Here is a 24,440-nt window from a genome sequence, read left to right as displayed (position 1 = left end):
ATGTGGCTGATTTACTGTACAAGGCTGCTGGAAAGCTGCTCTTGATCTTGGTCTGGTGCTCTGCTTGAGATCCTGATGGGTATCAGCAGCATATCTGCCACGCAACACAACAATAAATCACTTTTATACCTGTCCTCATTTTATGGTACGGAAATCCATGAGGAATACGCTAAGTCTTACGTCATTGGCGTTCCGTCCTGGGTGTGTCCCCTCCCCCTCCAGCCTTGCACCCTGTGTTGCTGGGTTAGGCTCTGGTTTGCCGCGACCCTACTTGGGACAAGCGGTTTCAGACTGTGTGTGTGTGTGTGCGTGTGTGTGTGTGTGCTTTACGTCATTAATCTGTGTCACATATTTTTCCTTTGATCAGTGATCATCTTGTAAAATAATACAAATATATAGATTTCTGGAAAACCTTCATAGTTTGGATGTGTAGCAGTCAGGATATTGCAAAGGGACACATTTTAACTCACTGTTGCTGGTTAAGTCTACATGTGTTTTTCCTGTTCTATTTGCTGGTATTGTGTCACTTCTGGTTCCTGGAGCCAGCTATTTACAATTTCCACCCCCGTTGAATTTAGTGTAGTTTACATAGAGTGGTGCAGTGGCCCAGCAAGTAGCGCTGCTGTCTCACAGCACCTGGGTGGTGCGAATGGACATGGGTTCGTTCCCCACTCAGTCTGTGTGGAGTTTGCATGTTCTCCCCATGTCTGTGTGGGTTTTCTCCCACAGTCCAGAGACATGCTGTTCAGGTCTACACGTGTGTGTGTGTGTGTGTGTTCCACTAATGTAGGGATGAGTGACCCATTGTAAGTAGTGTATCTAGCAGTGTAAGTCACTGCGGTGAATAAGCTGTGTGGGCTGATAACACTACATAGAGCTCATTGGAAGCCGCTTTGGAGAAAAGCATCTGCTACATAAATACATCTAATGTCATTTTTTGTTTCTGAAGTGCTCTTCTGAACACAGTGCCAGAAGCAGAGTGCTAAACAACTGAGCGCAATTGAGGTCGTGAAAGAAAACAGAAACAGACAAAGATAATTGATGGCAATCAGTGTGGAAGAAACCAAGTGACAGCTGAGGAGAGGAAAACAAAAAAATCTCCCAGCCAAAGAAATGGACAAAAATAAATCTCTGGAGATCCGTGTACCAGTGGCTGCCCACCTCTCATGAGCATTCTGCTGTGCTACAATCTCCAGTGTACTGAGTGATTATAACTAAGAAGACCAGCTCTTGCAGTCTGGTGTCAGCAAAGGTAAAAGTCACATTTCAATGGTCAGGCAGCTGATCTACTGGGTGTTAGTGTCCAATTGTAGCCCAGATGACACATGGGATGGTCCAGAAGGGCACCACTCCAGGAAGTAGTAAAAGAAGAGAAGAAACCAGAGAGTAAAAATATTCAAGGTCTAGAGGACATTCAAGCAGGTGAGGTACAAAGATAAGGAGAGGATGGGATGCAAGTGGGTGACTGGTCTACCTGGGGAAAAAAATTGGAGAGTTTTCAGTCCAGTCTTTACTCTAGTCTGAATTAAGTTTTTGCTGTTAAATCTGTGCTTTAGAGTGCTTTACTTTGAAATATTCTTATGAAACTGGAAGCAGATTTGACTGAGTAACTGAGTGAATATAATGTTCGAATATTTATTTTGATTTAAAACAAAGATTCCTAGCAGATGTCCCAAAAATATGGTTTAGGCCCTTCACTTTCAACTTGGACAGTCTGCAATCTTGTATTTTAGGTTCCATAAGCAATACTTGTTTTTCACCAGTGAGACCAATGAAGGAAAGACATCTGGCACACATCCAGCTAATAATGTCATCGAGATAAAGAGACAGGGGCGTCACACGGACCGTTTCTGACAGCTTGGTGGCCCAGTAGATCTGCATGTCATCGGCATAGAAGTGGAGATTAACATTGTGGTTCGGGATAATATCCCCTAAGTGTAGCATACCGTATGTAGTAAGAAGACTAATGAACCCAGCACTGAGCCTTGAGGGACTCCGTATTTTATTGACAATGAAGTGCAGTTGTTATCAGCATGTGCTGTACACCGTGAAACCTACTTGTGATATAAGAACCAAATCTTTTGGGTGGTTCAATATTTGGAAGGTCCTGGTATATCTCCACCCAGTGTAGTCGTCAGTGGTACCAAAGGCTGCGCTAACACCCAAAAGGATGAGAATTTCTAAATGGACTGCAGTGGCTAACAGGAGGACATCATTTGTGACTCTAATTACAGTGGCTTCCCAATGGTGTTCATTTGCAAAACAAGCTTGAAATTTCTCATACAAATTGTTATAAATAGTCTTCAGGATTTTACAGGTGTAGTGGAGGCTAGATACTAGAGTTGATATGATTGATTGGTTGATTGGTTGGTTGATTGATTGATCGATTGGACCATTGCACTGTTTTACCGAGGATATGGAAGGAAGGTGGCTGCTGATGAAGGATTTTTACTTATTCGCTGAATTCATTCATCTGGCACAGCAGCGCTGGAGGTAAAAAAAAAAAAGAAAAAAAAAAGTTGCTGCTAGTGATAAATGTAATGCATAGAAAGGCGAGCATTGGTGACTTCATGAAGACGTAACAGAACTTCATATCCTTCCAAACGGGAGAATTTCTGAGCTGCGGTACAGCTTGCTCTATAAACGGCACATGTGGTACTGTATTTTTCTGATGCTGTTTATAGCAAACCCTCTCAGAGGCCGCTACGCAGGAAAAGGGGGGTGGGGGGGCGCTGGTAGGGCACACCTGATGTACAGGGAAGTGGACAACACCTTAGGGGAGGAATGCATCTTCCTAATGGCAAAGTGAAACATTTACATTATTAGCAGCGCCGCCGCACCACTGAGCGCACATCACCGAGCCTCTGGGCTAGAAAGGAATAGCCTGCAATTTTCGCAGTAATTAAACAGGTGCAATCATTTTTTCTTTTTAAATGACTGTTGTTATTAGTTGCACCCAGCGACGCCGAGGATAGCCGCGCTCGCCTCCCACACAACCTAATTGCTTTGCCATTAGGCTGTCAGCGTCTCCTCATGTTCCAAGCCGGTCATTAGCTCGGCACGTGGTGCCCGCAAGCCGTTAGGTGCTCACATGACTCTGACCGTCCAATCCGCTGCCGTCTGGACCTCGAGTATTTAGATGAAATTCTCTTTTTTTCTAAGGGTTTGGAATATATGAAATCAGGCATATTCACATAGATTCAATTGGCATCCACCATCACATATATAGAGTTGTACTGTTTTTGTGAAGCCGGTAACAAGAGTCACTGAAATAGGAAATGAAACAATCACAAAAGGCATCTCACGCGAATTGTTGAATACGCTTTTTTATGTTGCAGATATGACTGAATACAGTAGGTTAGCAAATACCGCGTCAAAACCAGTGCTGTGGAGTCGGAGTCATGGAGATGGAACTGGAATCGGAAGCAATTATTGAGTTATTGGAGTCGGTAAAAATGTACTGATTCCATCCATTCATCCATCCATCCAATGTACTGACTCTATCCATCCAGAGTCAGTGAAAATGCACCGGCTTCGACTAAATGTACCATATATGCTGGCGTATAAGTAAATCTGGTGTGTTAGTCGACCCCAAAAAATTAGAGGTATGATATAGCTTTAGACCAATATTTCCCGGATAAGTCGACCCCAAAAATAATGTGCAACTTTTGGGCAGTGCTGTGGAGTCGGAGTCATGCAGTCGGAAGCAATTATTGGGTTACTGGAGTTGGAGTACAAGGTTTTGTGTACCGACTCCACAGCCCTGCTCAAAACTTCAGAAGTGTGGTCCAGGTGGAAAAAGTTTTAAATCCTGTCTGCTGTCACAGAAAGCATTTCATGTTGTGACTCGAACCAAACCATTAGCTCTGTATGATAGTCAGGGTTGCAAACAGTTGTACAAGCTCCTGTCTGGTCTATAAAGCACATCTGGTGGAGGTGATTGATGGTGTTCGTAGCTCGGGTTGTTGATTCAGATGTTCAGGTGTTCGCCGAGCTTGGTATTCTTGGCTTGAATAACAAGCTCGGCGAACACCTGAACATCTGGATAAGGCACATCTTTTCCAAAGGAAGTGTAATTTTACCTTTAGCTTCAAAGCACATTTAGCTAACATGTGCCAGTCCATACAAGAGAACTACGTGCCATGTGCTATCATATCCTGTGACTGCTCTGCAGGGTTCCTGTATGCGTCCATATTGGTGTCACCACTGTATACTTTACAAGTGAAAGAATGCATTAGAAAGGGAAAAACCAAATACTAACAAAAATGGAACCCTCAACTTATCTTAGTGGTGATGCAAGCAAAGGAATCTGTGTGTGCTTGAGTTTTTCTTCAATTTCTATTATTTTCTTGCTTAGCTAAGGCTTTTGGATTGAAACTGACTTGAAATTTTGCCAGTTTATAATGGATATTATACTGTACCGGCGAGCTTGAACCACCAATGCCACTTAACAATGCCCCTCTTTCGATTGTTTAATCTTGTCGATTAGCTTTACGTTTTAAATGAATAGAAGGAAGCTTGAATTGCCTTTGAGTTGTGTTTGACCTTCTACTGCACTGCAGGGGATAAAATAAAGCACAAGGGGATTGATTTAAGGCACAGATGTCTGACCGTCTCAGGTCCCAAATCTCTCAGAAAAACAATAACCATACTTTCTGTGCATCTTCTGTATGAGGGTTTCAATGAGATGGAAACGTGGGAAGAACTGAAGGTAGCTGCTCACAGATGGGGTGGAAAATCCAGAGGGGAAACAAGAGCAACCATAAGTTAGAATAGTAAACCGTTTTATCGGTAATGAATTTCAGCAGTAAATAACAATTTCAACAAATACTCGATTTATGGCTTCCAGGGTTTCGTGCATCAGCTCCATCGTCATGCAATGAAGAGTATCTACAGTATTTTTATGATTGTCCTAAATACTGTAAGATTTTCTTTTTTACGCATAACCTGTTTATAGTGATTAATTTACATTTACGTTTACGTGTTTTCATTTAGCAGACACTTTTCTCCAGTGACGTACATCTCATGGAAAAAACAATGTGTTCATTCCATTAAATTACATTACATTTATTACATTTATTCACTTAGCAGACACTTTTCTCCAAAGCGACTTACAATGAACTCTATGTAATGTTATGAGCCCACACACCTTATTCACCAAGGTGACTTACACTGCTAGATACACTACTTGCAATGGGTCACTCATCCATACATCATCCATTAGCAAGAAGAGACACTTAGATACAGACGTGTGATTCTTAAGTGCAGTTAGTTTGTTTCTTTCCACCATATGAACCAACGTTCATCACACAAGTAGCTGCATAAAACTTTATCCGAATATTGACAATTCCTGATCACCTTCCTAGTATTTTTATTTTTTTTTGAGATACATATAAAAATGAATGGTTTAATGGATATGGATAACGGATTAATGGTGTGAATATTCTGTTATTTTTGGCCATGCTGTTTCATGGCTCATTATTTAAGCCCGACACTGTAACAGCAGCCCCGTCGACCTGCTCCTCGGTGCTGGTCCCTCCACTGCCCTTTTTGGCCTGGTGTTCTGTACACACGGCAGGTGCGTGAGCCGTCCGCTGACCTCGCGATCGGTGCCTTCCACACCGTTTAGAAAGGGAAGTGCTCGGAGAGTTCAATCGTATATTCAGCAGTGTGGACGATGAGCACTGTGGCCTCCATCCAAACACTTGTCTGTGAAATGCTAATGGTACGTGTCACGGTAGCTTTAATGATGCCCAGCCCTTAACAGGATAATAATTGCAATGAAATGCCTCTATCTGATATTCAAAGCTCTCTACTCTAATTTTGCTGGTGGGAGACCAGTTGAGAAGCAGCTGTCTTGTGCCGCCCCTCAGGGCTTGTGGTGCTACACCTTTTCTACAGTCAGGCTCTATTTAACCTTCCCTGTGAAAGAGATCTTTTTTATTATTATTTTTTTATTATTTCTTTTCCTTAAGCGTGCAGCCCACTGTTCGGTGAGACCATGAGAGGAGAGGTACTGATATATCTAAGAAGTAAAGGAGAAGTTGCTGTAGAAGCTGCACTGAGACATCTTGGATGGTGCACGTTGCTCTCACTTGAAATCATGGAGCTTCATTAAAAATAAAAATATTAATAAGAGGAAAGAGTGGTTGACTGGGTTTCATTGAGTGACAGGTGTGCCCCATGGCCTTTGGTGAAGATTTGCTGTTAAAGATGATTTAACCTCGAGAAAAATGTATTAAATGTCAATCATTGGATGCTTCTGATGCACTGGATGGAAGTTGGGATGAAACCCTTTCCTTCCAGCAGTACCACACTGGGCAAAGGTCCACTGAAGGGTCTTATTAGAATCCTCAGGATGTGCTCCTCTGCAGGACTGCTGAGTAAATTGTTTACCCTTAACTGCTCCACCTCAATATCCTGAATAAATGAGTAAATGTTAAATAACAAAATAATGAGGTTTATATATTCATTTCTTCAGCAGCATTTATTTTTACTTAACATTAGATAGTTCCTGGTACGAGGCTGTTTTAGGACTGTTACAATGTTCAAAAACCTATCCAAGGAATGAGATTAAAAAAGATGGAGATCTTGGTATTTATTTAGAATATATCCAAATGTAAAAATATAACTCATGCCCAGCATGACATGTTGGTGGCCTTGTAGGCATCTGGAGAGTGGCAGGTCTTGTTTATCGCCATTGTTTACCGCCGTCCCAAATGGCAGCACATCTTTCTCACCTTCAAGGTCTCTCTGGAAAACCAGAGGCGTATGTCCTCAATGAGGGCTGGACCAATGAAGGTCTCATCAGCAAAATCCCAAGGAGGGTTGCATATTGCTGGAACTCTTACTCTGAGATATAAACCAAGAGCTGGTTTGTTCTTATATACTGAAATACATGTTTTTTGTGTTTTTTTTTTTTTCCTGAATAGAACAGGGACGCACACATTGTATGAGAATGAGTGACCTTAATAAAAGCAGACATATATTGTGTTTGAAGGCTGCCTGACTAATAGGAAAAGTGATTTTTTTTTTTTTTTTTTTACTTTTTTGTATGGAGTAAAAGTGGGATGATGTTTTCTTAAATGTCCTTCCAAAGCATACAGCATAGTACAAGTGTAAGAAAACAATCCTCTGGGTCTATCTACTGGTCTTCGTGTGTGTGTGGGTTTGTTTTTTAAAATGCTTTAGTCCCTCAATTCCAGTTTGTGTAAAAAGCAACAGTGATCAGACTGTTCTCTGAAGAAAAAAACCCAAATCCATTTTGGTAGATCAGAGAAGGTCAGTGAACAATTTTTAAATGTTTAAGAATTCTACATCATGCCTGTTGGATCTCGTAGATTTATTTACGACCAAGTCAAACGGTTGGTTTCCTCCTGCTTGTCCTGCTGTGGGTCACTGTGGTACCAGACTGGAGACCCTCCTTTCCCAGCAACAGCCTCCCTCTCCACCTTCGAGGTCCCACGTGTTCCCATCTCTCCGGCATGTCCACGGTCTTCCCTGAAGTCTCCTCCCAGTAGGACATGTCCAATGTGGCTCCAGCAGTAGCCAACGGGGGTATGCTTACTATATAATGTACCCGAACCACCTCACTTGACTCGTCTCAACCCGGAGGAGCAGTTACTCTACTCAGAGGCTCTCTCAGGTCACCAAATTCCTCACCCTGTCATGGAGAGTGAGGCCAGTGAACCCATGGAGAAACCTTGTTTCGGTCATAGACTTGTCATAGCCCAAGGAAAAGGTGATGGTTTTAAAACCAGTTCAAACCAGTTATTCAGATTATGCACAAACAGCAGATCGAATCATACATTTACAGCAATGTGATTAATAGGTCTTGAGGTCTGTTCTCGACACACAACAGCCCCCATGTTCAGAGTGTCCATTTATCATGTGTTGGTTTTATCGGTGTAGTTCTCTTGCTGTGTGTGCTCGCGTGTGTGTGCTACACACCAGTCTTATACAGAGCAACAGCTTGATGGACTGAAACGCCAGTCGTGGTGCAAATCGAAGGGCCAATATTCAGGTTCCCTCCATCTCTGCGCTCATCTCAACGCCTTGCTGTAGAGCGATCGCTACCTTGTTCTGTCACGTGATCCGTGACCTTCCGCACAGTTCTCCACAGCTGACGAGAACATAGACACGCTTCTCACCTCTGTATTTCATGTGGCCCGAACACCACCCCGCAGTACAGGACTGAGGGTCTTGAATGGCGGATACAGCGCATTCCCACTGAGTTACAGGCAAAAGTGTTGGACTACACATAAACGGGTTCGGGAGCATGGTAAAACCGCACCATGTGGATGTCCAGTGTGGTTGAGGTAAGCGTTATATGTCAAGTGATGCAGAAATTCACTTTTATGGGTATCTGCAAGTAACTTTGGTTCTGGAACAAGGTTAGAGAAGAGAAATAATTCATCCGCAATATGTCAGCGTGTTGAAAGTAGATGTTTGAAGGCTTTAGAAAGGTCATGGGAAAAGAGTGGGAAACGTACCGTCTGTTCTTGAGACAAAGAAACACGGGAAATTAGGGAATCGCTGACTCGCAACCAAGTGCAGAGAGTAGAAAACATTCCCAGCGCCGCGTACCTTGGGAAGAGCTACATATGAAGGAGATGCGTCCAGGGAGACTCTACTGCTTTGGCTGTTGCAGGCAGGTGTGGTGTGTCGTCTCAGGATCGGTGAGGACGTGTGTATCATCAGCTGACATCACACACATTTGCATTTACATTTATTCATTTTGCTGACACGTTTCTCCAGAGCGACTTACGGTGTTAAGGTTACAATTATTGCAGTTACAAACTTGAGACCATAATAAAAACAATAATATTGCTCAATATTGCTTATTGCTGTTATTGTTATTATTTGGACAGTTGTGAGCAATATTATTATTTTTATTTTATTTATAATTTCTGATAACAAGAAATAATAACAATGATAATAATAATATTGCTCATAGTTTCCAAAGTCTTGTATTGGATTTTCTCCCCCCAATATCAGCAGCTTTTAGGATTTCATGCAAATAAATTTATTTACATTTATCTGACAGTTTTTATCCAAAGCAACTTACAGTATTAAGCTAGTTATCTACCCATTTATACAGCTGGGTAATTTTACTGCAGCAATTCAGGGTAAGTACCATGCTCAAGGGTACTACAGCTAGAGGTGGGATTGAAACCTGCAAACTTTGGGTCAAAAGACAGCAGCTCTAACCACTACACTACCAGCTTTCTCTGCTGTTTTAAGCCTGTATGATATTATTATGGGGAGGCTGTCCTGAAAGGAGCAGAAAATATCACTCGTTTCAGAATAAGGAATAAATGTACAAACACGACAATGTAATCAACATGATTAAATTGATCTTGTATAAAATATTTTCCTTTTTGGGAGTTTCCTGCCTGTAAAACAGTTTTTCCTTCCTTCCTTCTGAACTTTTTGATAGAAAAGTAACGACAAAGGCACTACTGTACAAATGCATGTACTACTTTGTACTTCCAGCATCCTCCGGGACATTTTTATGTTCTCCACTCGCTAATGTACTTTCTATCTCTGCTCTTTGCATGTGTTTGATCAATTTGTTTCCATCCTCATTCCCCTGTATTCATTTTTTATCGATGCTCATAATATCCTTTTATCTTTGCACATCTGATTTCTTTACGCTCCGGTTTCCTAAATCCATCCCCTGGTTCTTCCACCTTTTTTCTTTTATTTCCAGCTGTATCTTGAGCATGTTGGATAGAAACTCACTTTCAAAAAGACTTAGTGGTAGGACCTTCTTGTAACTTTCTTCCTTGGCCCGTATGTTATTTGGAGTTATTTCCATTACGATTCTGCAGTCAGATCTTCATGTGTTAAATCATTTATGTGCATTTTTTTCTGGAATAGCTCAACTGCTGTGTATTGTGTGCATGTAATAATTTTATGGTATAAAAATGGTTGGAATTCGGGGCTTTGCCCTGGCCGTGGAAAGTGCTGGAGAGGCAGGATGTCCTCTGTTCGAGATCTGGCCTCAGTGCGGAGCCTGCTGGTACCGTTGGACGTCTTGCGCTGCTCCCTCCATGCTTCAACGCCTCTTGTCTTCACAGCCATCCTGGCCCCCCAGCAGGCGAATTAAATATGATGATCCCACAGGAAATGAAATACTAAATTTTGCATAGGCCTGGCTGGAAGGAGGAAAACGGCAGCTCGAAGGTGACCTTCAAAAGAGCATCTTCCTTTGTGGAAGAAAAATGTCAAATGGAAGAAGGTGCTGGGCATTAGCCCAAGTTGCTCAGGGTCTCCGTAGGACTGTGCGTGTTGTGGACGTCAGACGCTCGTCTCTCGTTCCCATGATTCATGGTCAGTGGAACTTAGTGCGGTTTTTGGACACGAGAACTAGACTGTCTTTTTCTCGAGCGAACCAGATGGAAAGTGCAGAAATGAGAGATGTTTTGTCCTCCCACCTCCCCAAAACGCCTCCTTCCAGAGCTCCCCGGCTCGGAGCTGTTAGGCGGCCGTTAAAACTCGTGAATCAGAGGGTCTCGTTTGCGTGCTCCATTTGTCAAGTGTTCTCGCCTGCTGGAGGAGGGACGGCCGAGTCAGAGGGCCGACGCTCTCGAAGCAGGTGGTCACGTTTTTCTTTTCAGTCTTGATCACCCTTCTGGCCCAGAAAAATTGCCTCCCTCTCAATAAGTGCCAGAGCCGCGGCTGCCGGACCTGTCACAGCGTGCGAGACGGGCGTCCGCCTTGTCCGTGAGCCAAAACGGTGCTCGGCGGCCCCCGTTGCCGGCCCTCTACAGCTGCCTGGGGAGCACTTTGTCGCTGATGGATAACCCATTGCAAGACAAATGAAAAATGGCTGTTTTCAGCTTTGCGCCCCTCCCCCACAGCAGCGCCCCCAAGCCCGACCATCCGTTTCATTGAATACCTGTTTGCGGGAGCCGAGATTGCACCGGCGACTGGGCAATTGGATGTGGCTCCTGGAAGAGACTCCCTTCATTGAGGAAGATGTATAGATGGCAGTCTGTGGTCTGGAGGAATTCGCAGCTGCTATTTCGGGGAATGAGAAGGGGAAAAAAAAAAAATCTTGTCTGGCCATGGGCAGCAAACTTAATTTTCTTTAAGAAATTAGGTTTTATTTGTCATTCTTAAGGACAAAAGCAATGCTTGTACATAGCTGTCGTAAAGAGGCTTTTATGAGTCTTTTGTTAGTGAGGTGTAGCTCAAAGTGCTAATGTCTTATATTGATGATACCATTATTTGTATTTTTCTGAATCATTGTGTGTAAGCTTGTAATGAAGAAAAAGCTCCTCCTTTAAATGACCGAGGTTGTGGGGTGGTAGCACTAGGCAGCAGAACTAACCCTCTGAATGCCATTTCTGTAGTTTTAGTACAATAACATTTACTGTGGTCAGTACAGTAACAAGGACATTGGTTAGTACAGTTACAATGGCCAGCAAAGATGTAACGTGTCTGTTCGATTTCTGACAGACAGTGTCTGCTTTTAGCTTTTGCCGTTCTTTCATGAGTTTATACCCTTTCTTTTAATACTGATACCATGGCGATTCGTAACCCTGTGACAGAATTAGCTTTTTAACTGTAAAAAGCACTCAAGGGGCCTCCCCGAGTGAAGGCTCTCTCTAGGAAAAAGTATTATTCTGAATATCAATTCGCTTATTATTGCAAAGCTGCTGTCCTCACGAAAAGAAATGAGCAAACATCGGCATTTATGTAATTCATCTATTTACTTGTTTGCCGTGCAGGTGTCACAGATGGATAAAAGCAATCCAAGTTTATAAACCTTTCATTGCAAACCGTTATTCTGCATTATAGGATCGATCCAGTGATGTTCTCTGGATCTCCCCCAGTGCTCCACATGTAATAAGGTGGCAAAAGTCAGGGGGGGGGGGGGTCGCCACTGGGACAGTAGCTTTAAATAAGGTTCTTAAGCTCAGCCTTTCATTAAGAGAGACAAAAAAGGTGATTTCACTGTTGTGTCCTTCCATGGGGCACAATCAGATGTTTTGTTCTAAAGGGGCCCCAGTTTTATTCTTGAAACATAATTTCTATGGTAATTTTTTTCTGTTGAATTTCACCAGCCTATTGAAAAGGCAACATAATTTCGTGTTCTTTCCCCCCAGTATCTCCTTATGCCTTGACTTTTTGTACATGTTGCACAATAGGTGTTCCTCGAAGGTAAATGAAAGCTGACAGACTCATCTTCTCAACTTCCGGAATGCTGTCATTACTTTCAGAAAAAGGCTCCGCTGAAGGCAAGGGTATCTGAACGGCGGTGATGAATATGAAATTCTCACAAGCTGCAGAAATTAAATGCATTAACAGTCTTGAGGTATCCTTTTAGGGGGATACCATCACCTCCAAAGGAACTGGAATCCAGTCGTCTCACCCATACCATTCTTAAGAGGTACCCGTCTATCCTCAGATGCATTCATCTTTTTTCAATAACTCCTCGTCCAGCTGGTGTCAAAGTAATCTGCAGCCAATCCTGGAAGCACTAAATGCAAGAACGGGAACAACCTGCAAACGATCTCTGTCCATTGCAGGGTACACACACACACACACATATATTCATGTGCTGATGAAGGGCACCTTGGTCTCTGACTCAAAGGAATGTTGAGGGAATCAAAGCACCTGGAAGAAGCTCGTACAGTAGAAAAAGATGCAGTGTCCATTCTTGGGCCACTGTAGAACCTCCAACCCTCGAGCGTTGAGGCCACGATATTGCGGCTCCAACTGTCTCCAGTTTATCAAACAAAGAGCACGGACTCAGCGGATCCGCGGCTCAGCACTTTTTTGCGTTCTCAGTGTTTCGATGCGAAGATTGCGAGGATGAATCGGGATGAACAAGCGTGTGCAAGAGGGCACCACCCAAATATATCTGCTGGTCCACGATGTGCTCGGGAGCTGCCGGAGTAAAAGCGGCCGAGGCGCACCGGACTGCCTTCATTCTTCATTCAGCAAGTTGATAGCTTTGTGCTCAAGGCCAAAATGGAGAGGCTGCTTCATGGTCATCTCACAGAGGAGCTCTGGAACTTTTATTAGGTTGTTTTGATACATAAATTGGAATGAAGAAATAAACACAGCGGTAACTCCCAACGAAGCTTCTGGTTTTTAATCTTGGAGTCTGAGGAAAAACAAAAAACAGGAACCCTCGCACCGACTTGCGATGACAAATTACAGTTAGAAATTCGTGTAGAAGGGAAATTTGCGTTGCTCAATTTTTACGGCAAGCGCGGTAACGAAGCGGCACAAAATGAAACAAAAACAAAGCGAAATGGATGAAGGTGGCTTTTTGCGGACGCGCCGAGACAAATCGCGAGAGAAAAAAGCGGCGCCAGCTTTGCGCGGGTTCGACGATTTTACCGATAAATAAATAAGTGACAAGCTCGCAAAGTGTATCGCGCGGAGAGCACGAAATAAAATGAGCCTCCATTTCAACTGTTAGTACGTACATATTTTAATGGATTTGTGTAATTTATTATACATGAGGAGCCAGTAAATAAAATAAACCTGCCTTTTATCCCTGAAGTAGGCCATTACTCCAGAGTTCCCCCACCTTCCTGCATAACAGCCAGGAGCCCCAGGCGGCGACTGCACTAAGATCCCGAGTAATTGGTGCAGAGAACGCACATGGGCCTGCGAATTCGATGGTTCTGTTTACTCTCTGCTATCATTTTTTTTTTTTAAAAAAAAGGGATATTAGAGAACTTGCATAAAAGCTTTAACCTTGTATTCCAACGATGGGGGATTTGCATTCCCCGGTGTTTCAGAGGAGGTGAGCGGGTCACTAAAAGGCCCCCGTGCTGCGTGTCTCTCAATGCCATTTTAATTCTGGTAATGCAGTCGTCTCTGTCTGACAAAATGTCAGCTTTTATGCTTCTTTTTCTTTTTTGTTTCTATGACTGCATGTGCCAAGGTAAGCTCGCCTCAGGTCCGGGGAAGAGAAGGCTTGCGGAGCCGCTGGGAATCAACAGAAGGAGAATCTAATGATCTGGAGATGAAAGAAAGTCTGACGTGACTCTTGCAGCTGAGCTTATGAGCCATTTGGTACTTTTATTTTCATTTTAGTTTCTGGCTCAAATAAGATCAAGTTTCTCGCTTCTGGAGGGAAGAACGTACGTGGATGTGGGGCCGCGCGAGGCCGCGTTTCTTAAGAAATAATTTAGCTCCTCTTCAGTTCGGCGGGAGTTTGGTTGTTTGATGCTGACGTGTTGGGGAACGGGGGTACGAGAGCGAGTTCGCTCAGCACGTCCCCCCTGGTGTCCCTTCCGCCGCTCAACCAGGCGTACCGTCAAGAACAGGTTCTTCTCAGACCCTCCCCAACCCCCACCCCCACCCCCACCCCCCGGCCGCGCCGTCATTCCCGCCGCCGTGGCCCGTTTGCCGGTTTGCCGGCCAAGTGTCCGGCGTTTCGGCGACCGACGATCCGCTGGCATAGCGATCCTCCGTGAAAAGCTGCAGAGGTTCTCAGCGTGAAGACCGCGGCCTGCGTGCTTTAGGACAAAGGGCCAGGAAGTCTTTCTGCTCCGTTTTCTCACGCGTCGCTTTTGTCCGTTTTGCCACTGATAGGATGGGAAGCCAGCAGACTGCTGGCACGCACACCACACGCCGAGGTTCCCCTTTTCCGGGCTTTCATCTGAGACGTTTCAAAAACACGTCCTGAATTATCCCTCTGGTTTCGTCATGGGATTGGAGGATGAGAAAGCTGACAAGAGCCGATACTAAATATTAATACTTACTAATGCTTACATGCTTAGTCTTTCCTGTAAGGTACAGGTTTGTTTATCCCCAGTTTGCAGTGCAATTAAAAACAGGTTCTTAATGATTAATCAGTTAAGCTTAGAGTGTATTTAGTTAAAATCTTATTTAACGAATTCTGTTAGGATTGCAAGGGGGTGCGGTGGCGCAGTGGGTTGGACCACAGCCCTGCTCTCCGGGGGGTCTGGGGTTCGAGTCCCGCTTGGGGTGCCTTGTGACGGACTGGTGTCCCGTCCTGGGTGTGTCCCCTCCCCTTCTGGCCATATGCCCTGTGTTACCGGGTTGGCTCCGGCTCCCCGCGACCCCGTACGGGACAAGCGGTTCTGAAAATGTGTGTGTTAGGACTGCATACTCGGACCTATTACGTTTACATTTATTCAATAGAAGCTTTTCTCCAAAGCGACGTTCATCTCGTAGAAAATACATTGTGTTCACTACATTAGCAGGAAGAGACACTTAGATGCAGACGTGTGATTCTTAAATGCAGTTACTTTGTTTCTTTCCACCATATGAACCAACGTTCATCACACGAGTAGCTGCATAAAAATTTATCAGAATATCGATGATTCCTGATCACATTCTTAGTAAGATATATATATATATATATATATTTGATATATATATATAAACATTTGCATTACATTACACTTGTAGCTGTGTAAAGGTTTATCCGGCATCATCTTAAAGTTATAGAGCATGAACATTTATTCATTTAGCTGACACTTTTCTCCAAAGCAACTTACAATGTTAAGGTTACAATTATTTACCCATTTATACAGCTGGGTAATTTTACTAGAGCAATTCAGGGTAAGTATCTTGCTCAAGGTTACTACAGCCGGAGATGAGGCTCAAACCTGCGACCTTTTTGGGTCTAAAGGCAGTTGTTCTAACTACTATGCTACCATCTGAACATTTACACCTTCCATGAACTTAAGGGATGATGGGCGAAGTGAGTCTGGAAGAGGTGAGTTTTCATACCGTTCTTAAATGTGGACAGAGATTCAGCAGTTCCGAATGAGAGGGTGAGGTCGTTCTACCACAACAGAGCCAGAACCGAGAACCTTCGTGCTTTGGGACCACCAAGCGGGCAGATGTGGAAGAGCGTAGCGGTCTGGTTGGGGGTGTAGCGAATGATTAAGTCTTGTAGATACTTGGGAGCAGTTCTGTTGATGCTTCTGTAGGCCATAACCAGGGTCTTATATTTGAACCGGGCAGCTATTGGAAGCCAATGCAGAGAAACAAGTAGAGGAGATTACCTGTTAAATAAGGTAATGCTGTAGTTTATATGTATCTCCGAAAAAAAAAAAAATACAAGGAAGGTGATCAGGAATTGGTGGTATTCTGGTTAAGTTTTATGCAGCTACTTGTGTGATGAACGTCGGTGCATACGGAGAAGCAAAGAAACTAACTGTACTTAAGAATCACACTTCTGCAGCTATGTCTCTCCTACGGTAATGCACAAACTGTATTTTCTATGAGATGCTTTGGAGAAAAGCGTCTGCTAAATGAATACATGTAAATGTGAAACGTAGTTCAGTACAGTTTGTCACTGTCCTAATAGTACATTGAAAGATGCACCATTCATTCATTCATTCATTCATTCATTCGTATTCATTATGGATAAGTGCCTGAAGCACAGGGTGCAGTCTGCATGGGGCACCAGCTCTTCACAGATTATGAATACAGACATAACTAAATACAAGGAGAGAGAGGCTGGAGGTAGAAAAATGAACTCTGTCAATGAAACTGCAAAGCTGGGAAACGTGTAAATGCAATTCCTGGTATTTGTAAGTCTCGGGTCCTGTACACATGCATGTTTGGTGTCGGGTTGATAATGAGGCTGAAGAAGGGCAATGATTAAATGCTTTAAGGTGCAGCGCGCTCCCACTTGTGGTCCTCTACAGACCTTAGGACCGCTAAGCATCACCTGTAACATGACCGACTGCCACGTGCACTTCATTTGTTCGGTGACAAGGATAATTGCATTAGCCCCAGGACACAAACACACGCGCAGTCTTCGCATTGTGTATTAGTCATAAAGAGCCTCTGAATTAAATTAAATTATTTAAATTTAATTAAAAGCATCGATATGTTACAATAAGCGCATTACGTATAGGGAAAGAGCGTGCTCGTGGGGACAAAAGGGAGCCGGGCGTTCTGCGGCGAGACGCGTCACTCGTCTCCCTTCTGCCACCGCAAGCAGGGCTGCAGAAAACATTACAGGGAGAGAAACGCTATCCTGGCATGTGGCGGGGCGCTCCATTGTACAGGAGAGCACTGTGCGCCAGTAATTGAGTTTTGATTGTCGGTTGTCGAAAGCTATCATTATTGCCCACTTCCGCCAGATATGAAAAGGCTTTGATAAGGATGAAAGGCCTGTCATTAACCAGATGGCTGTGTTGATACCGCAGAAATCCTTTCCCGAAGGTTTCAAAAACAAATGAACACGGTGACGTTACTTTATTTTTTTTTCTTTTGGCTCCCCCCTCAGCCGCAGAGCTGCGTGGTAATGGAGATGAGTGACAGGGAGACGGGGGCCGCCGCTCGGTCCTGGGCGCCGGCAGGAAAAAGGCTCTCGGCTGGAATGCAATTTTCACTGCTTCCGGTACCTTGTTACATGTAGCCTGACATGGTCACCGTGATGGTAGCGGCGCTGCAGCGCGCCGGCCTAATGCGGCGATCTTCGACGATTTAAACGTACGCGTCGTATGCAGGGTAACAAGAGCGACTGCCCGAGTGGAACAAAAAGCTAAAGAGCTGTCGAAGTCTACGTTCCTCGAACAACCACGTAAGGGTGTCAGTGGTGTGATGCACAAGATTTTGTTTTTTTTCCAGTGTTTTCATTTCAGTACACTCTGATTTATCACACAAGACTACATATACATATGTATTATACAGTATATATCAAATACACACACACATTTTCAGAACCGCTTGTCCCATACAGGGTCACGGGGAACTGGAGCCTACCCGGCAACACAGGGCATAAGGCCGGAGGGGACACACCCAGGACAGGACAGGACAGGACAGGACAGGACGCCAGTCCATCGCAAGGCACCCCAAATGGGACTTGAACCCCAGACCCACTGGAGAGCAGGACTGAGGTCCAACCCACTGCGCCACCGCACCCCCTTATATATCAAATATATAAATATAAATTATATATGTCTATTATATATATATAATATAAATGATACATAAACTTTGACATATTACATTTATCTGACACTTTTCTCCAGAACAACTTTATTAAGAGGCTTATAGTTATTTAACCATTTATACAGCTGGGTAATTTCACTGGAGCAATTTAGGCTAAGTACCTTGCTCAAGAGTAGGTGAAGACTGAACCAATGATCTGTGGATCCAAAGGCAGCAGCTCTAACCACTACACTGCCACCATCATTATATTGTATTATTATTACCTACCTCATATACAGATACACACACACACACTGACTGAAACCGTTTGTCCCAAGTGTGGCTGCGGCAACCTGGAGCCTAACTCGGCAACGCAGGGCCGAAGGGGGAGGGGGAGGGGACACACTCAGGACAGGATGCCAGTCCGTTGCAAGGCTCCCCAAGCAGGACTCAAACCCCAGACCCACCAGAGAGTTGGTACAGGCCAAACCCACTGCACCACCGTGCCCCCTCCCTTATCCGCTATATATATAATACATATATATACGTGTGTGTGCGCGTGCGTGCAGTGTAAGATTATGGCTTATGTGTAGTTTGCAGTAGTGTTCCATTAAACATGCCTTCCAGAAAAAGCCTGTGTTACTACATACTATACCGTATGTGGGTATGAAAAGCAACGTTCTGCGTTGGTCGGTCAACGTTTAGGAGCGCTGATGTTCACCTGTGGCTGAATCATGTAGAATGCATTTAGAGAGAGGAGACGGGTGCAGGGGTTTCGCCTCTTCCTCGTCCCAGCCGGCCGAGAGGGACGTATTCCTCCGTTCCGTCAGATGGCGTGGAGATATTTCCCTCTCTGACCAGGAGAGCGGCAACCACAGAAATTGCCACTCAAGAGCACCACTTTTACCCTCTCTCCTCCCATATGAGCCTTCCAAGTAAGGTCTAAATTCTGATTTCAAGTAGAGAGGAGAAAATAGTGTGCTGAGGGAGGTTGTTGTTGTTATTATTATTATTATTATTAATAATAATAATAATAATAATAATAATAATAATAGTCGTAGTAGTAGTAGTAGCAGTAATTTGTATTTTTCTGAGGGGCTCACGCTGCTAGATACTACAGTAAACTACCTACAATTATATATCCATTTCCACAACAGCATGTATACAGTAAAGCTGGAAAGTATGTGAACCCTCTGTGCCCCTTAGTTTTACCACGAAATGGTTATTTCATGAGGATCAGTGTTTCTCCTGTGACGTAATAGGTGTGAAATGACCAATTCCATACGCTGCTTTAGAGGACATCGTGTGTAGTGGAAACACGGAAGTAGTGGAAGTGCAAAAATCAGTGAACCCCAAGTGATTGAACCAAGTAGGTAACTAGAGTCAGGTGTGTCAGCCATAATCATTTATTTGTTTTATAAGTATAACGTGCGGAATGTGTAAGTTTATTGTTATATTTTGAATAAGAATAAAGACCATCCCCGTAGGGTTCATATACTTTCAAACAGCGCCGTGTGTTTCCGTTCAGCACAATGCTTAATTCTGACATTTTACACATAAATCAGAACTTGTGTTGACTAATATACTAATATACGTATTCACTGCATTTGTAGCTGTTATATACGTTCTATACAGATGTATCAGCTCCTGCCATATTGCTTGTGTCATTCCTTGTGTCTTTGATGGGTTATTTGGTGTTTAGCGCAGTGGTATGTTGGTATTCCAGGCATCGCGTTGTGTAAATCATAATCATTTATTTGAAATGAAACTTTACGTTACTTTTTACAGTACAAACTGCATTTTTTACATGCTTCTGTAGCTTCCTGCCTAGTACCTGGGGAGAACATGGGTCAGGTTTGGATCACCGTGACCCACGATGCAGAAGCGGTTGCTGGTGATCAAGGGGTGCTTCAGTGCTCCTCTTTGTCTTTGGGCTCACGAAGAGGATGTAAAAAAAAACTATCCAATTTAGAAAATTTAGTCCATCCATCATGAACAGCACGTGTGTGACTCATATCTCCTCTAAAGTAGTTAAATTTAATCTTGAACCTTAATATTACATATTTTGTCTTTATCTTTCATCCATGTATTGAGCCATTTTAGTCATTCTATTAATATGCAGTTTCTCCAGTCTGGAATAATACCAAAGGCCAATAAAAATTGCGTGGTGAAAAGTACAATTTATGGGGACGAGGAACTTTGGTCGTGTCTTTTCTCTCGTACTCTTCCAAGATTTTCTCTCGTTATTGGCAGCTCAATGCAAAACCCCTTAACCAAAAAGCTGGAGGTGTAACGGAAATCGTTTTCCGAGCCAAGCTTGAGCCGGTTTCTCAATTTCCATGACCGGGGCAGGTAAAGCGATGTGTCGCGCAAGTGGTTGAAATGATTACTCTGATGGGAGATTTCACTGGTCCATTAGACAATATTCAGTAACCCCCCCCATATCCCCAATCTGAACTTCTCACCTTGTGAATGTTCAGCTTTCCATATCCTTCAAGTTGAGATCCAAACGGTACATTTAGTGCAGTTAGATCTAAAGTGCTACCAGCTACAACATTCTTTCCCTTCTGGCCAAATGCTTACATCTACTTCTAAACAGTTGTGTACCTGGATCTGCCCATGATCTTCACGTTAAGCTATGTAAAGCTCTGCGAACCACAATATCAGGTCACGTGTCTCACATAAATCAGTGCGTGATACCCTTTAGACGTGCCACAGGCAGGGAGCCCTTTAGAAACCGCTCCTTGTAAAGAGCGTCCAAACGAATGGATTGCGATGAGTGACTGGTGTCCGACCTTTTGATCCCGACGGGTCCGTGGTTACTATCCACAGTTGGCCTGCTGGGGCTCGGCCAGTTTTACAGAATGCTTGAGGACAAGTGCAGAATTGCGTAATATTTAAGGACACGAATTCTTAACGTGGAGGCAAGTGCAACGCGGGCCGAGATAATCCACAAACCCGAAAACCGAACCCGAGGACCGAAGCGCTCTGCCCCCGTTTTCCGAAACTGGGGCGTCGCCCTCGTCCGCACGCAACCCTGGTTGCGCACAGCTCATGTGAATCGCTGCCGTAGCCCGCGTTGGCTTTGTCGCCCCTGCGATTCACCACGCTTTTAGTGTAACTGTTGTTTACCGAGTGCAGGCAACAGATAGTTCCGCGAAATAGATGGTTTTAAGTTCCCATTTTCTAGAGAGCGCTCACGAGTGATGGGGGGTGGGTGGTGGAGACGCCGCCGCCGCCGCCGCCAGACAAGGTGTTCTTTATAGCCTTGCCCATCTTTACGGTTTTGTTCTTTGGTTGCAGAAACACTTTTGAAGGGAAGACGTTAACAAGCATTTGTCTTGTGAAGATTGCGGCGCCTTTTCATCTTCTTATTTTGTTTTCTTCTGCCTTCATTTATTTCAATCTGAGTCACTTGGAATAAGACGGCTGAGGTTCCACTTTTGAGTTTGGAGCTGATTAAAAGTCCGCCGTGCTGTTTGTTTTCTCAATTAATCTTGTTTAATGTCCTGTTTTGTGATAATGATTAGTCTTCACGATATTAAAAAAATGCCAATATGGTGGCCAAAACCGTTGGCTAATGGAGGTTCGGGCTGCAAACACAAAGCAGCATGACACCTTGGAGTTATTGCCAGCGGTTCGATGGAACTGGGGCACGGGTAATTTATCTCGATCTCACAGTCCTCCTACCGCCGTCCTTGACTGCTGCTCAAGAGAAAGTTTGGTTCTTTATCTCCTTCGCTGCAGTGTGGCCTCAGTTATTTGTCTGTAGATCTACACTGCAGACACTCTGTACTGGAACTCTGTTTATCGGTGCCTCCGCTTCTGTCAGATAGACAATATTCATTTTGTTTCCCCCCCACTGGTGGATTATCTGGGAAAATCTGCAGTTATTTGTTTAGCTGACTTTTTTGCTTCTTGTCTTCTTTCTGGTTTGACAAATCAATAAATTGTTAGCATGTTTTTTTACCTGAGGAGGCGTGGTGGCGCAGTGGGTTGGACCGGGTCCTGCTCTTCTGTGGGTCTGCGGTTCGAGTCCCCGCTTGGGGTGCCTTGCGACGGACTGGTGTCCTGTCCTGGGTGTGTCCCCTCTCCCTCTGGCCTTACGCCCTGTGTTACCGGGTAGGCTCTGGTTCCCTGTGACCCTGTATGGGACAAGCAGTTCTGAAAATGTGTGTGTGTGTGTGTGTGTGTGTGTGTGTGTGTGTGTTTTTTACCTTCTCGTCATGAATTAATCTGAATTTTTAAAAAAAAAAAAAAAAAAAACAACTGGAAAATTAATATGTTGAAATGAAATACAGGTATCCATCCAGACTGTGATGTCATGGGCCTGTCAGGTTTGAAGGTCTGAAGGGTGTACGGCTGCTGGGCAAAGGGTCACTCGAACCCGCCGACATGGTATCCCTGGGGGTAGGGAGGTCAAGGTGTCATAGCGACAAGGTCGGCTGTACCATCCCACAGTGGACATCTTGAGAAACACGGTCGTTGTCCTCATTCCCGGTCTACAAGGACCAGCATGTTTTCCACTGTACCAGCCTCTTCGGTCTGTTTGGGCGCTGACCGAGGCACTGCCAGCATCTCTGTGTTTGTTGGTAAATCACAGATACATGCTTTTTCATCTTATATATTGTATATACATCTTCTATAAAATTTACATATATTTCCTATTTATATTTGTAACTATAACATGTAAAACGTACGGGTGTCGCATGTTATCGTGTCATTAAAGCAATTTGTGTGATTGTGGCTGTGTTCGCACTGCGAGGCGATCCGTAAATACATAAATAGAAGAACTTTTCTCAAATGTTTGTTTAAAGCCTCGATCAGTGTTTTCAATCCCTATTCTGTGGCTCTGGAGGGATCTGGAACAATTCCTCTATTTGAAACTTTCCAGCTGTTCTCCAGCCCACTATTTATGAGACTGATTCGTTAAAGAAACATGCAACGAAAAGGCTGTTGTTTGTGTTTTAATTTTGCTCAATTCAATCACAAAATTTCATTAATCCAAGGGGAGAATTTCTGTTGTTCTCATAAGCAACATAGTGTACAATGAGTCAGAATGTATTCGCGACTTTAGACGTGAATGGAGAAAACTGGACAGTGGTGTCAGTGTCAATATCAGTTGACAGACAACCCTCTACTTACGTAAATTCGATTTTCGTCAATCCGGATTTACGTAAAATATTCCCGCATACACATTATATACGGATAGCACTTTTATTCACGCAAAACACCTGAAATACGTTAAGCGCAAGTCGGCTCAACCATGCAAGGCAGGAAGCTGCATTTACCAACATTATCATTATCATTATTACTTGTTACACACTGGCTTACAAATTGTTACTTTCTAGAATGCCCAGGAGGGGTGGGCAACCACTTTCCCGTGAACCCCCAGAGGTTTTTTCTCCCTCAACCTTCAGTTGGGAGTTTTTGTTCCTTTCCCCGGTGGCCAGTAGTTATACTTATAGCTCTATAATAAGTTCTTCATTATGGTAGCCATTGGTTGACTGTCTTCTTTGTGTATATCAATTTTTCTTGCTTTATGCCTGTGTTAAAGCGCTCTGTGTCACTGCGTGAGAAGAGCGCTCTATAAAAATAAAAATAAATAAATTAAATAAATAAATCTTCCCAGTTCCCGCAAGTTTTGAGACGTGAACACATCTGCTTACGTTAGCGTAGTGCCTTTTTCGCATATTTTTACCCTTTTCATTAGTCGCAATTCCTGGCGGTAAACGTGCACTTGAAGGAAAACGAGAACCATCTCGCAAACATACAGCAATCGATTTGGAGATGAAATTAAACATAATAAGAAAGTATGACGGTGGACAAAGATTATCATCTATAGCACCCCCATGTGTGCCAGCACACTACTAGGTATAAGGTAAACACGCACAGTACAATACGGAACGCGTACCATATGCAGCAGTCTAATTTTTAATTAAATTTATGCTTTATAGAAATGTAAAAATTTATTTCATTGATCATGAGGCCTGTCTTATTACAGTATTTAATATGTCACATTTACTAGAGAATTGTATTGTGTAATTTTTTATACCCTTGTTTGCAACAAATGCAAAGGAAATGAGAAGGCTTGGCTCTGGCATGGAGGGAGAGGGGGAATCCGACATATGTACATTTTGACTTACGTAAAGGATTGAGGAACAGTCTATTTGCGAATTCGAAGGGTGTCTCTAATTGTGCGGCAGCAGGGTGTGTGTAAGTGCCGTGAACCTGCGAGTGCACTTTTTGGCTCATAAAAATGATCTTCCTCTGTACAAATTCCTATCCATATGCACGCATAATACACGGTAATGTTTTTCCTGTATGTTTTGAATATATTATGTAAAACGTACGAATTCGGATCGATCGAAAATTTTACATGTTGGATTTGGTATTCTGATACCTTATGCTGGTATGGCCAAAGGTTTGTTTTACTGCTTTCTGAACGATCTGAGCAACTGATGTCAGCTTTAGATGTTTTCTTGTAAGAAGAGAGCACCCTGTAGATTATTGAGTCAGGGAGTCACATAATGGGTTAGAGTGCAAGC

At 43.6% G+C, this 24,440-nt stretch overlaps 1 protein-coding gene across 5 annotated transcripts in view; it reads left to right on the top strand.

Annotated features, from left to right (window-relative positions):
• The window catches only part of LOC108927609 (receptor-type tyrosine-protein phosphatase mu-like), a 194,993-nt gene that overhangs the window by 69,193 nt on the left and 101,360 nt on the right, over nucleotides 1-24,440 (top strand). The window lies entirely within an intron of this gene.

This window comes from Scleropages formosus, chromosome 19 (genome assembly GCF_900964775.1).
Source record: "Scleropages formosus chromosome 19, fSclFor1.1, whole genome shotgun sequence".
NCBI lineage: Eukaryota > Metazoa > Chordata > Actinopteri > Osteoglossiformes > Osteoglossidae > Scleropages > Scleropages formosus.
The sequence above is the reverse complement of the archived record's forward strand: the minus strand, read 5'-3'. Positions and strand labels throughout refer to the sequence as shown.